Consider the following 12,293-nt stretch of genomic DNA (forward strand, 5'->3'; position numbering starts at 1 on the left):
CTCCAAGGGGCCACCTTCCATCGAGCAAAGGCCCCTTTGGGAGGTGCACTTACGTGTGTAATGCTGTTTTCACTGAGAGCTGTGAGAAAATGAAATGTCCCATTAACTCTACTTAAAGGAGACTGTGAACTACTGAAAGCCCATGCAGTACAAGGCTCTTCCTTTCACTTACACACCATTGACAGAGCAAGTGATTCAAGCCGTTTTTCCAGTTGTGAGAGTTGCATTGAGCCCGTCTCCCAACCAAAGTATCTGATGGCCAGCCACGAAGCCAGGTCCTCCCCGGGACAGAAGGTCTGGAGCTCTCACTGCGTAGAAGTCACAGACTCACCCAGGCATCACACCTCCAACACTTCCTCATTAACCACATAAGCTCACAGCCCCAGACTCCTGGCTCTCACTGTGGTTACGCCAGAGGGTTCTAGAATGAAACATTACAAGACTGGAAACCCTCTGAGAGCCCCAATCAATGAGATGTGTCAGAGTCAGAGTCTGCTCAGGAGAAGAACCACAGGCAGCGAAACTGGCTCGGCCTGGCCCAGATGTGAAGGGAAGATGGGAGCAGACAGGTGGACACAGGAAGACCTTTCTCTTGGAGCCAAGGCTCACCTTTGGTTGAAAACTGTAGTCATATTTGACCATTTCGGCCTTCAGCCTGGGATTTCCGCTAGCTCTGTATGATTTTCTCTTCCAAAGAAGGAAAACAAATAGGGCCTCTCAACAGATTTTCTTACGTGAATTGTGTGCCTTTTGTAGGTTGCAGTTTTCTAAGTTTATAAGCAGTGCATTTTGTGGAAATTAGATGGAAAAAGAAACAAAGCATTTAAAAGTATCAGGAAGAAAGAACAGGAAAGATCCGCTCCAGTGGAGCCACCGCACCTGCTGTTTTCTCACTGCGGAATCTCTATTTCATGTATTTAAATAACTGGATTTGTGCACCATGGCTTTTCTCTGTGTCAGTGTTGCCTCATCTGTCTTCTTGCTGTAATTTAGTGCCAGCCGTGTCCACGAGCCTCCACGGCCTTTCCAAATGTGGCAGTTGTGTCCCATCTGTAAACTACCCTCCTGCTCGCTATACTCCCCTGTTCTCATCTGCCTGCTCCTGTGTCTCGCGGGCAGTGTGCCTCTGACTCTGAGGACACAAATTTGAGACTGCTTAAGACTTCCTAATAGGCTTGAAGGAATCCTTTCCAAGGGAACATTTTTGGTCTGATTTCTCTGGTTAGGTCCTTCTTTTCTCTTAAAAAAAATCTTTCAGTATGTCCAGTGACTTTTCTTCAGTGACTTTTACTGTCCCTATGTGTCTAGTATCAGGAGGTGAGACAGACCCTTGCAGCAACCATGTGGGTTGCTGGTCAAATCCCACAGGCCAAGTAAGGAAAACGATTTTCAATTTTCTGTGGTTCTGCTTTTCCAGATTAGAGGTCTGGTTTCAAGTGGGACGTAGGTGGGGCCTGATGGCTGGAGGCAGATTTTTGGCTCTATGGTCCCATGCAGAAGTTCCTTTTCAGATTTTGTCATGCAGCCCTAGGTTCAAGGGCCATCTTCTCCTTCTTCGGCCACCACTGCCCACATTGGGAACATGCTTCATAGCTGGTTCCAACATCTGCTCCTGCTGGGAATGGGGAGTGAGTGCCACTGAGGACCTCTGGCCGGGATGGGATTGCGATTTCACCCCTTTCAACTACCTCATGGAAGCTCATCCCTCCAGCTCTTCCTCCTCCGCAATAAGGGGTTTTAGAGGGACCTGCCTGAGCTCCCTTCCACTCATTCCCTGTGGCAAACATGACATTATTAGGGAAGTAAGGGCAGGGGCCCAGTGTCCGTGTCCTGTCCTCCTTGATTTTGTCCCCTGAGGACATTATGTGCAACCCAAGGTGGCCCTTAATTCACCTAAGCTACTCGTTCTCCAGAAAGGTGTTAACCACACAGAAGGTGCTTTGGAAACTTGTGGGGGAGGCAGGTGAGGTGGCAGGAAGTGTTACAATGATTGAGGGGTACCAGGGCATGGGGGAGGGGTGCTGGGCACCCGGCAATGTGGGGGAGAATTCTGTGGCACAAAGACCATCGCTGCACAGCCTCCCTATGCCCGTTGGAAACTCGTGTAGATGAAAAAATGGTTTGTATCGTCTGCACCTGACAGTCTAACTCCACTTTTCATGTAAACACAAAGTATTTGGTTCATAGTTTTATCAAACACTAAACTTTTCTGGAAGCGCTGCTATTGCATAAGTTTATGGAAGGTGGTGCGATGCTGTGTCATGTCTGTGTTATGTTTTGAAATGTAACCAAGAGCTGTTTGCTATTACAGAAGATTACATCACTCCTGGACGCCACTCTTGTGTTTGCGTTGACAGGGCCGCACCCCAGCACCGAAGCTGTCACACACAGTTATGTGACCGAGGGGATCTGAGTCTCTGGTAACAGACTGAGAATCAAGTATGATTAAATAAGGGGAAATAAGGCATGAAACCCAGGAATGAGTTAAACTCATTATTAAACATTGTTTTCAAAATTATTGTTTTTTTCATGTCATCCCAGATGTTAAATATTTTATTTATCTTAATGATAAGAAATCTATGTTGGGAGAATCCATTTATTTATTTGAGGGTTGCCTATGTTTTTCAACCTCATTTTGATGACGATTTTTTTTCCAAGAACATCTATTCCATTGCTTGTTAAAGCACAGGCCTCCAAGGTTTGTTTTTGGTTTTGTTTTGGTTTTTAGGTCCTCGAGGCTAAGTGTCCATCTTGACACTGTCCATCTTATGTTAAGTATTCAACATGGAAGATGGGCTGTGTGTGGTACCTCCCCAGTTCTCCGCCATACAGAAAGAATTCCTTTGGACCCTGCACTTAGCAAGGAGGCTTGGCTCACTGGAAAGAACATCACTGTCATCATCGCCTCCACTTCAACAGAGTGTGATTTGGCTGGACCGGTAAGGTTTTCTCCTGCTTTCTTCCATCAGATGCAACAGGTCTGGTTTGTCACTAGTCAATCTTACAGTGGTTTTTACTCTAGTGCGCACTTGAACCTCTGCTCTTTCATGTTCCTGCACTCGTCGTATGAACTATCCTCTGATCTTTCTTTTTTCTTCTCAACTATTCCTTGTTAAGAGGTGCAACCTCTGACTACAGCATTGCCTGTTAGTGAACTCATACGGAGGCATTTAGGCATTGAAATGCTTAACATTTTTAACAAATTACTTTCCTCCGATTTTTTTATTTTTATGTTACAGTTAAGGCATTCTTTTGACCTGATGGAAATATTGTAGAATGGTTTTATAACCTATTCATTGCCTTTCAGGAAAAAGGAGTATTACAAAATATTTGTTTTCTAAAAGGAGGGAGCAAAGGGGGGATTTGTTGTGATAGGATTGAGTCCAGGGCAAATATGAGAGACCTGCTGCCCACTGTCCCCGCCTCCTTGGAGCTGTGGGAGGTGGGGGGCGTGACTCAGTTCTAGTCACTGACATGCAAGCAGACACCTGCTGGGTAGCAGGCTGTGGGAAAGCCTGTGTTCTCTTCATAAAGTGGGGCTTAGTGACTTACCTGCCTCCTCTCTCTTTTCGTCACCTGAATGCCTGATACTTGGCTGGATCTGTAGCCGTGAGTATGGGGTGATGCGTCCAAGGAGGAAACCAATGTGCGAGGGAGGCAGACTGGAAAGAGAAAGCATCTCAGTACCCAGAGGACATCTTTGATCTGCTGAACCAGTGCAAATAACCCCCTACTTTGGGATGTTTCATTATAGAGGGGAAATTTTTGTTTAAGCCACTCTAAATCAGGTTTTCTGTTACCTGCTTAACTAACAAATAACTAAGTGTTCCTTTGTCTACACTAAATCCTGGGTTGGCTGGGGGGACCTGTAAATGCCAACTCAGCGTCCTAAATCCATAGTAATTTCGGAATTGCTGTTCTAGAAAAATCTGTGAATGAGATCTCTTCCAGTGTGCACCACTATGCTTGGGGAAACTACCCATATTCTCTCCAAAATGCTCTGTTTTGAGTGCTTATTCAATCATTGGAACAAACCCCTGGGGAATGCTCGATCTGGTGATTACTGCTCTGGGATGCATTCTTTGGACAGCAGTGGGGCCCCACTAGCTTGGCCTGGAACCCTAAATTGCTGAATCCCAGGTTCTGTAGAACAGCATGTCACCAAGCACTCTGTTATTAGCTAACCTCCATAGCACAAGTGAAATAAAAGCAAATCTATTAACTCTGCTACTGTAACCACTTCAAGCTAATTATTTAAGTAAAGTGGTTTTGCCTTAATTATGGAGCATTAGCCAATTAAATTACATTTGACTACCCATAACTTTTGTTCAAGGAGCACTTCATATACAGACACCTCTAATCAGAGCACAAATCACTTAAACAAATACTTAATCAGGTTAAATGGAAGCAAAAACCATAATGCATGACATTCTTCCTGCTCAGGGGAATCTTCAGTCATTATGTCTGTGCAGGATCAGGCTTTAGAAATAATGAGCAATGACTGGCATTCACTTGGAGTATTTTGGGGACAATGGGGAAAACACCCAGACTAGATTTGTTCTCCCAAATCCAAAAAGGTTCTTTAAATCATCTTTTACCAAAACATAAAAATGATAGAAATTATATTATAATCAATTTATTCCCTAATCAACCAGCAGAAAATACAATAGGGACTTTAAAAGACAATTTGTCATAGGACATGGAAGTCATTTTGTCCAGAAAAGAGGTCCCTTGCCACAACTTTACAGAAAAGATTTAGTTGGCACTCGGTAGCTGCTCTTCCACTCAGCGTCTGGTTTGCACCAGGCCACGTGCAGCCCACATCAATAGCAGGAGAGACATCTTTGCTGCCCCTAAACTCTAGGCCGGCCAGGACCTGGGGAGGTGATCTAAAAAGAAGGTGCACAGGTTGGCACTGACCAGGTCAAGATGAGCCTTGCGGACAGACACAGCAGGGGTTTGGACTTTGTTCCGAAGGCAGAGAAAAATCATTGAACGTTGGGCCCAGCAGTCTCTGTAGCACTTTTGCACTGTAAAGCCATCTCTCTGCCTACAGAGCGGAGACTGAATGGACAACAAGCAGGACTGGAAGCCAGGAGTCCTACCACAGGCACAGAGGTGGGGCAGCGAGGAGGAGACAATGAGAGGGCTTGGAGAGAGAGTTGGGAAGCAGACTTGAAAAGATTTGGTGAATTACTGAGCATTGGGTGGGGATGATTGCAATTCAACAGGTCTGAGCTGGTACCCAGGAAGCTCAATGTCTTTAAAAAACATGAGCCAAAAGTTTTGGAAGAACATGGCATTTCCCCTATCTTCACTTCATGATTGAGAAACTGGAGACCTAAAGCTGGTGAGTGATGCTCCCTAAGTCACTTAGCCTGAAAATGTGACTTCTGCCTTGGTTAGTTGGCATTTCATACTTATTTCTGTTTCAGTCTTCTGCCTTCCCTTGCTGTCCAGCAAACCCCTGGACAAAGCAGGGGTGGCAGATCTGTCACCCAGGGCACTAGGCTGAGTGGCCTCTGTGCTAGCAGAAGAGATTAACAAAATTTGCTGAGGGTCTGCCCTCATGTCAGATTTTGGCTACATGCTGTAGTTGTATTTCATCTCATTTAATACAGTTTTATTATCTCCATCCCGATGAGATACACTGAGATTCAGAGGGATTAAGTGATCTGTCCAAAGTTACACAGTTAAGAGTTTATGGATCTTTCTGGTTCCAGTTCAGGTCTATCTGGTTCCAAAGGACGTGAACAGCCTTATGCCATTGCCTAGTGCCTCCGCTTAGCCGCGGCCACAGTGGGGTGTGGCCAACGGGGCCGCTCCCTTTTTACCATCATGAAACTACAGGCTGGCAAGCGGCTGAGCCCAGTTCAACCGAAGTCCCACCTTAGACCTAAAAGTTGTAATTGCTCCCTGTTGATAGGATTAACACATCTGCTGAAATTTAATACCTCGGTCAATCTCCGGCTAGCATTGTAGATGTGACCTTCCACCCACTTACAGAATGTGTGGAGGCCTTTTTTACTCTCAGGCGCAAATGAGGTCCAGCTGCCTGGGACTTCAGCCCCACGCCAGCTGTGTTCAATGTTAAGTTTCCTGCCCAGTGTATCTTTTCATTAACCATTTTTTCACCTGAAAGCTGCAAACCAGTGGGGGTCCTGAAATCAATTTAGTGGATCACAACAGCCTTTTAAAATATTGGACTAGTATAGTCTAGAATAGAACAGAACAGAAAATATTAGAATAACACCCTACTGAGTAAAGGGTGTTATTTTATGAAGCTTACACGACAGTGATGTTTGTATGTGGTGATAAAAAGTACGTTTCTTACTCTAAGTGGTGCATTTAAAAAAGAAAAAAGGAAAGGAAAGGAAAGGAAAGGAAAGGAAACCACTGCCTTGGAGGGCTCTGTTATCCTTCTTTTATGGTCCTTGAAAGAGCAGCTCTCTCTGCCCACAGATAAAATAACAAACAAACTTGGAAGGGAAAGGAAAAATGAAAGGCGGAGTCTTCAGGCCGGCAGGAAAGTAACCGCTCACAATAAAGGGAGATGCTCTTGTCCACAGTCATCCCAGGCCAGTGCCCTCAGACTCCACCACACACGGTAAATCACTTCATTGTACCAAGGTTGCTGGTTTCCCGTGTGTCAAGTAAATGCGTGTGCTGGTCCTCAACGGTTGGGCTTTCTGGATGCCACAGCATACAAAAAAGAAATGTGTGTGTTTCTTTTTAACTGCTTATGAAGGAAAAATTGTAAACATATACAAAAATTGTCAGATTGTAAACATATACAAAAATTGTCAGATAGTTTAATGAAACCCACATACAGCTTCAACAATAATCGGGTTGTAGCCTGTGTGGTTCCCTTCCCAGATATGCTATCATTTTGTCCATAAACGATTTCAGTGTGTATTCAAAGAGGTGATTTTTAAATGTGTATGAAGAGAACTGCATTTCCTGAGGCATGAGGCTGTGGCCAAAATACAAAAACAGGCGGTCAGGCCCCATAAAAAGTAGGTCAGAAGGCTTATGTTCCCTCCTAACCATAGACCCCAAAAAGGAAACCTGATCACATGTCCCAAGACATCCTACAAGAAAAAAAAAGGAACCGAATGGCTTCATGGAAAGTAGGACAGGGTAAACATAAATTAAGAGTTCATGGTCGCCATGGCTGACTACCAGAGACTGTCTGGTCCAACACTGTTATTTTGCAGATAAAGTAAATGAGGCCAGAGAGATGAAGTGACCCGGGATAAAGGGCCAGAGAACAGCCGTCCGCAGAGCCGAAACGGTGCACGAACACATTTCTCATTCGAAGTCAGGAGAGGGAATGTCATTGAAGGGGTAGCCTGCTAGTCAGGAGGCAGAACTAACTTCCTAACAGGAGGTCTCCTGAATCAACCTTCCAGATCTTCATCTTTCCTGAGTCAAATCGCCCTTCAACACCCTGCAGATCAATTCCATTTTGAAAGAAAACTCAACGTGTCCAATACCTGCTTCGAGCAACCGACTCGCTCCTTTTTGTTCCCATAGCTCTGCCCTGCCTCAGTATCAAGCTGGGACTCCTCAGCCAGGCCTCCCACGGCCTCCACCGCTCTGCCCACAGCTTTTGCTGAGTGGTTTCTCCCTGTGCTCTGAATGCCCCAGGCTGGCTCCCCAACCAGGCCAGCAAGGGTTTCTCCCTTGGGTAGAATACATTTCTCCCTCCTCTTGCCCCATCCCTTATCCATTTTTCTTGGCCTCCCTCAACTCCCAGCTTTGGGAAGCCTTGTGCTCTCGGCTGCTCTGCTTCGGCATCTCCCCCTGTCTGGGTTCCCACAGTATTTTAAATCTCTTGCATTAAAAATACACTGGTGCTTTTTAAAACTGTCTTTTTAAACTATTTTACCTTGGCTTGCCTAGTGGTCTCATCTGGCCCCTACGCTCCCTAAGCATTCTCATTTTGTGGAGTAGCTCTCACAGTGAATGAAATAGGAGTAGCTTGTCACTCAAAGCTCAGGCATGAGCGTTGGAATCAGAGTTCCCTGGGTTAGAATCCCAGCTCCACTGTTCAGTAACCATGAGACCAGTTTATTGGCTTTCTTGAGTCTCATTCTCCTCTTGTTACATGGGGAGAGAAATATTTACGTAGCATGGTACATACAAAAATGTCTCCTTATGCAGATGGTATTCAGAATCTATAGGTTATGTGTCAGGAAGCTACTGAATACTTTGAGTCACATCGCTGAGGGGACAGAACAGCAGACTTCATTATCATCATTACTTTCTCCAAAGCAGTTTCAAGATAAAATTGTGCCACAGCCAAGCTCATGGAAGTTTAAGTCAAACACTGTTCATGCTGAAAAGGTGTGACAGGTATTCTTAATAGCAGCCATTATTATAGAGTCAGCAAGAAGTGATTTAGGGAGAACTTGTAACTATGAACTTGGGAAACGTGGCACTAAGACCACGAGCAGAGTTAAGACCAGAAGTGGCACATCTCTTCTGCTAGCTGTGAACTGCGTGGGAGGCAGGGAAATGGGGCCCGAGCGTATTCGGGGTGAACTAGCTGCCGCTTCCCCAGGCCCAGCACTGCAGGGCAGGGAGGTGGTCAGCTCCCCATTTCCCTTTGACTGTGGCGATATTACTTCTGTCTGCCATCACCTGAAATGAAAATTCAAACTGTGCCGCTGGACCAGTGAAATCCTCTGCTAGAGAGCTCAGCCTGCTGCTACCCCAAGGGCCAGACTTTCTCAGGATGGAGGCCACTTAGAGGGAGTGACAAGGGAGATGGCCCTGTGCAGAGCAACAAGCTGTCCAAGGACTCAGGCTCTCCCTGCACGTTCCCTCGGCTTCTGTAACTGTCCTCAGAGCTGCCTGTTTGCCAGCTCTCCCCTGCCCCCCCTTCTCTGTCCCTTCTCCTTTGTTTCTGTTCTTAGGGACTTTGGACTTAACCACCTGTTGGAGCAAAAACAGCAGAGGGAGAAGAGGCTGGCTGGTACACTGGTGACATTCTGGACCCCAAGTCCTCAGCTCCCCCCATGAGATCTACAATTCTCTGACAGTGGAGATCATTTTATTTCTATGCAAAAAAGAGGTTCGCAATACATATTTACGAGTAGGGCAATAGGTACTCCTGTAGTGGGACTAGAAAAATATGCATAATTAGCCACACCTTCATTCAAATTTTGCTTCTGCCCATTTCCTGGTTCTCAGACCTTGGCAACATTACTTAATATCTCTGAGTGCCAGTTCCTAGTACTAGGTCAGTGTCTACAATACCTGCTGCTAAAAATGTCCGCATTAACAGCACCCCCGGCTGCCGAAGATGAAATAACACAGTACGCACAAGGTACTCAGCACGCAATAAGCCCTCTGAAACTGGTAGCAATTGTTATTAGACAGTTTCTCAAGGGCAAAATTCATATCTGACTCATCTTTTGTTCCTAGTATTATCTTACACACATTATGGACTTTTAGACCTTCATTGGTTGAATTCAGTCTCCCAACATTTATTTGCTGGGTGCCTCCTCTGTGCCTGGGGAGCTGAGAATGCAAAGTGAGAGGCAAAGTCTCTGCCTTACGAGTTACTATCTAATGGGAAGAGAATGACAGTAAATAAATGATCCAATAAAACTGCATGTAGTAGTAAGTGTGCTGAGGGAAAATGGAGGTGAGAGCCAGAGAGAAGGGAGAGCATTATTTTAGATGGTGTGATCCTGGAGGGCCTCACTAAGGAGGTGACACAGAGCAGAAACCTGAGAGGACAAAACAGCCATTGAGACACTGTGTCACTGATAAAACGGCTACAGTCACACCTGCTGCTTGAGATCAGCACTGTAGTAGGTTTCAATGCTTTCATCAGATTGACACAAGCAGCCTGTAATTTGAAGGGTGACTATCCCTCTTCTTGTCATTTTTCCCCTCGTAAATGTAACAACTAAACAAAGCTATCTCCCTTCTCCTGATTCTTTTTTCAAGGCACTTCATTCAAATTTTATAGCACCTCCTTCTCTCTTCTGTTCCAAAACCACTTTGATCTTTTTGTCCTTTTCCTCTCTAAGTGTTCTGTGGCCCTTTTCTGCAGAACATGCACATTTTCAGCAAAGCTCTCATCTCCGTGCCCTTTGAGACTATCATAGCACAGCTAAAAGTGCTGAGTGCATTAGGGAGGCAGGCGCTGCAGACAGGGGGAAGGTCAGAGAGAGCTGAACCAACAGAATTCCCCGGGCAGGAGTCCTGAGGCAGGTGTGGTGGCTCATGGACCAGTGTGGCTCTGAAAAAGTCTCAGAGACCAAGAAGCCATTGCCTGAATGCCAAGAGCCGTGTTAAGAGTGTTAAGCATGAACTTGTCATCCTCTCTGGCCATCCCGGCCTGGCCCTGTGGTGTGCACAGGCCACAGCAGTGGCAGGGGAAGAGTACCACTCAGTGGGTTTATCAGCTTTTCTGGATGGTGACAACTCAAAGGAGTTGTCAAAGCCTGGGGGACCTTCAGTGAAGCAGCATTTGCATCAGTTGCCTGCATGCCTTCATTGCAATCTTACACTGGTACAAAGTCAAGTTCAAAAATGGGAAACTAGTAATGGGCAAGAAAAAAAACAATGAAAACTGGACAATGATATCAAGCAACGTTAGGCTAGTTACTGTTGCCTGCCAAATACTCTAAACCTAAAGTTGTGTTTCATTAAGCTCTCTCTGCTGAAATAATAAAAAAGAAAAAAAAGAGGAGGGGGAAGGTGGGTATAGTAATAACTATTAGGTGTTATTAGGTGTCAAAACTATAGTGGTACTTATACTTCGATTTTATCAGAAGGAATGAGAGAGAACTGAAAAGGGGGAAATGTTCTCAATACTAATTTAACATTAGGAAATACTGTGTTCACATAACCAGCTAACATGTAAGGGACACTGACAGTAAGTTGGGCACCTGTCCTGCTCCACTGCCACCTGCACTGTGATTTCACATGGGCTCTATCAGTGACGGGGTACTGGCCCCCCAAAGTGGGCTTCCCAACCCAGGCAGCCTGCTGTGAGCCCCCTGCTAGAAGGGCCCTGACAGAACACTTACGATGCATTGAGCTCTTACTGTGTGCCCTGGTGCAAACAGAGAGTATCTGACTACAGCTCACATGGACCCTCTAAGGCATGTACTTTAGAAAGGAGGAGGCCAAGAATCCATGTCATGCTGTGATCCAGCCCCAGGACTGTCTTACTCCGAAGTCGGTGTCCTGTCCGCTCCACTCCACTGCCTCCCCAGTCGGCAGATGTAAGTTTTCCAAGTCCTTTGTAGAAGCACTGGTTTTGTTCAGAGGAGTGGTTTTCAACTCTTTATTTAAACATTTGCTTCAGTTTTCTATTGCTGTGTGTCAAACTGCTAGAAAATGAGATGGAATAAAACATTTTATTTTAAACACAATTCTGAGGTCCATGGAAAGGCCAGCAGGATAGGCTTGTCTCTACTCCACGTGATGTCTGCTGGAAACAGAACATCCAAGATGGTGTTTTCTTTCTTTCTTTTCTTTTTTTTAAAGATTTCGTTTATTTTTATTTTTTTAATTTTTTTATTGTTGTTCAATTACAGTTGTCCCCATTTTTTCCCCATTACTCTTCCCTGCCCTACCCACCCCCCACCTCCCACATTCAATCCCCCCCTGCTGTCTTTGTCCATGGGTCCTCTATACACGTTCCTTTACTTGACCCTTCCCTTATTTCCCCCGAGACGGCATTTTTATATCCACTGGGATAGCTCCGAGGCATGCAAGCTGGCTGGAGCAGCCCAACTGGGGACATCTGCTGATGCCTTGGGTCTCCTTGTTGCTGGCTCCTTGTTCTCTGCAAATGGTCTCTCCAACAGAGTAGGAGGACTTCTTAGATGGCAGCTGAGGCTCCAAGAGGCCTGTTGCCGGGGGGAAGTGGAAGCTGCCAGTCCATGTAAAGGCTTCAGTATATATCACTTCTGCTAATTCTTTGGTTGAAGTAATCAAGGGACCAGACCAGATGCAAGAGCATGGTAAATAAATTACTCTGCTTCTAAATGGGGGAGTGAAGAAATGTCTGGCCATCTTTCATCCATAACAAGTTTGAAGTCTCTGAGAGGCTAAATCTTACACAGAATGTAAATGTGCAAAACTGATAAAGAGAGGGAGGCATATTGGTTTGAAGTGAGGATGTGAGCTGAGGACGCAGAGCCTTGCTCACCCTGCTGATCTCTTGGACTTTGCATGAAACTGAGGCCTCTAGGGAAGACAGTTCTTAAAGACTGGCCAGATGGCATCAGAAGAATAAAACTCAAACTCCTTGCCATGACCGG

At 45.5% G+C, this 12,293-nt stretch overlaps 1 long non-coding RNA gene across 2 annotated transcripts; it reads left to right on the top strand.

Annotated features, from left to right (window-relative positions):
- Positions 1–2,365: 2,365 nt before the first annotated feature.
- On the top strand, positions 2,366–11,399 carry LOC128780192 (uncharacterized). Of its 2 annotated transcripts, none has more exons than XR_008426112.1 (3): positions 2,366–2,439; positions 2,729–2,939; positions 3,608–11,399. It is a non-coding gene; the product is annotated as an uncharacterized lncRNA (long non-coding RNA). The 2 variants fall into 2 exon arrangements; XR_008426113.1 differs by having other exon boundaries at positions 5,232–11,399.
- The last annotated feature ends 894 nt before the right edge of the window (positions 11,400–12,293 follow it).

This window comes from Desmodus rotundus, chromosome 2, assembly GCF_022682495.2.
Source record: "Desmodus rotundus isolate HL8 chromosome 2, HLdesRot8A.1, whole genome shotgun sequence".
Taxonomy (NCBI): domain Eukaryota; kingdom Metazoa; phylum Chordata; class Mammalia; order Chiroptera; family Phyllostomidae; genus Desmodus; species Desmodus rotundus.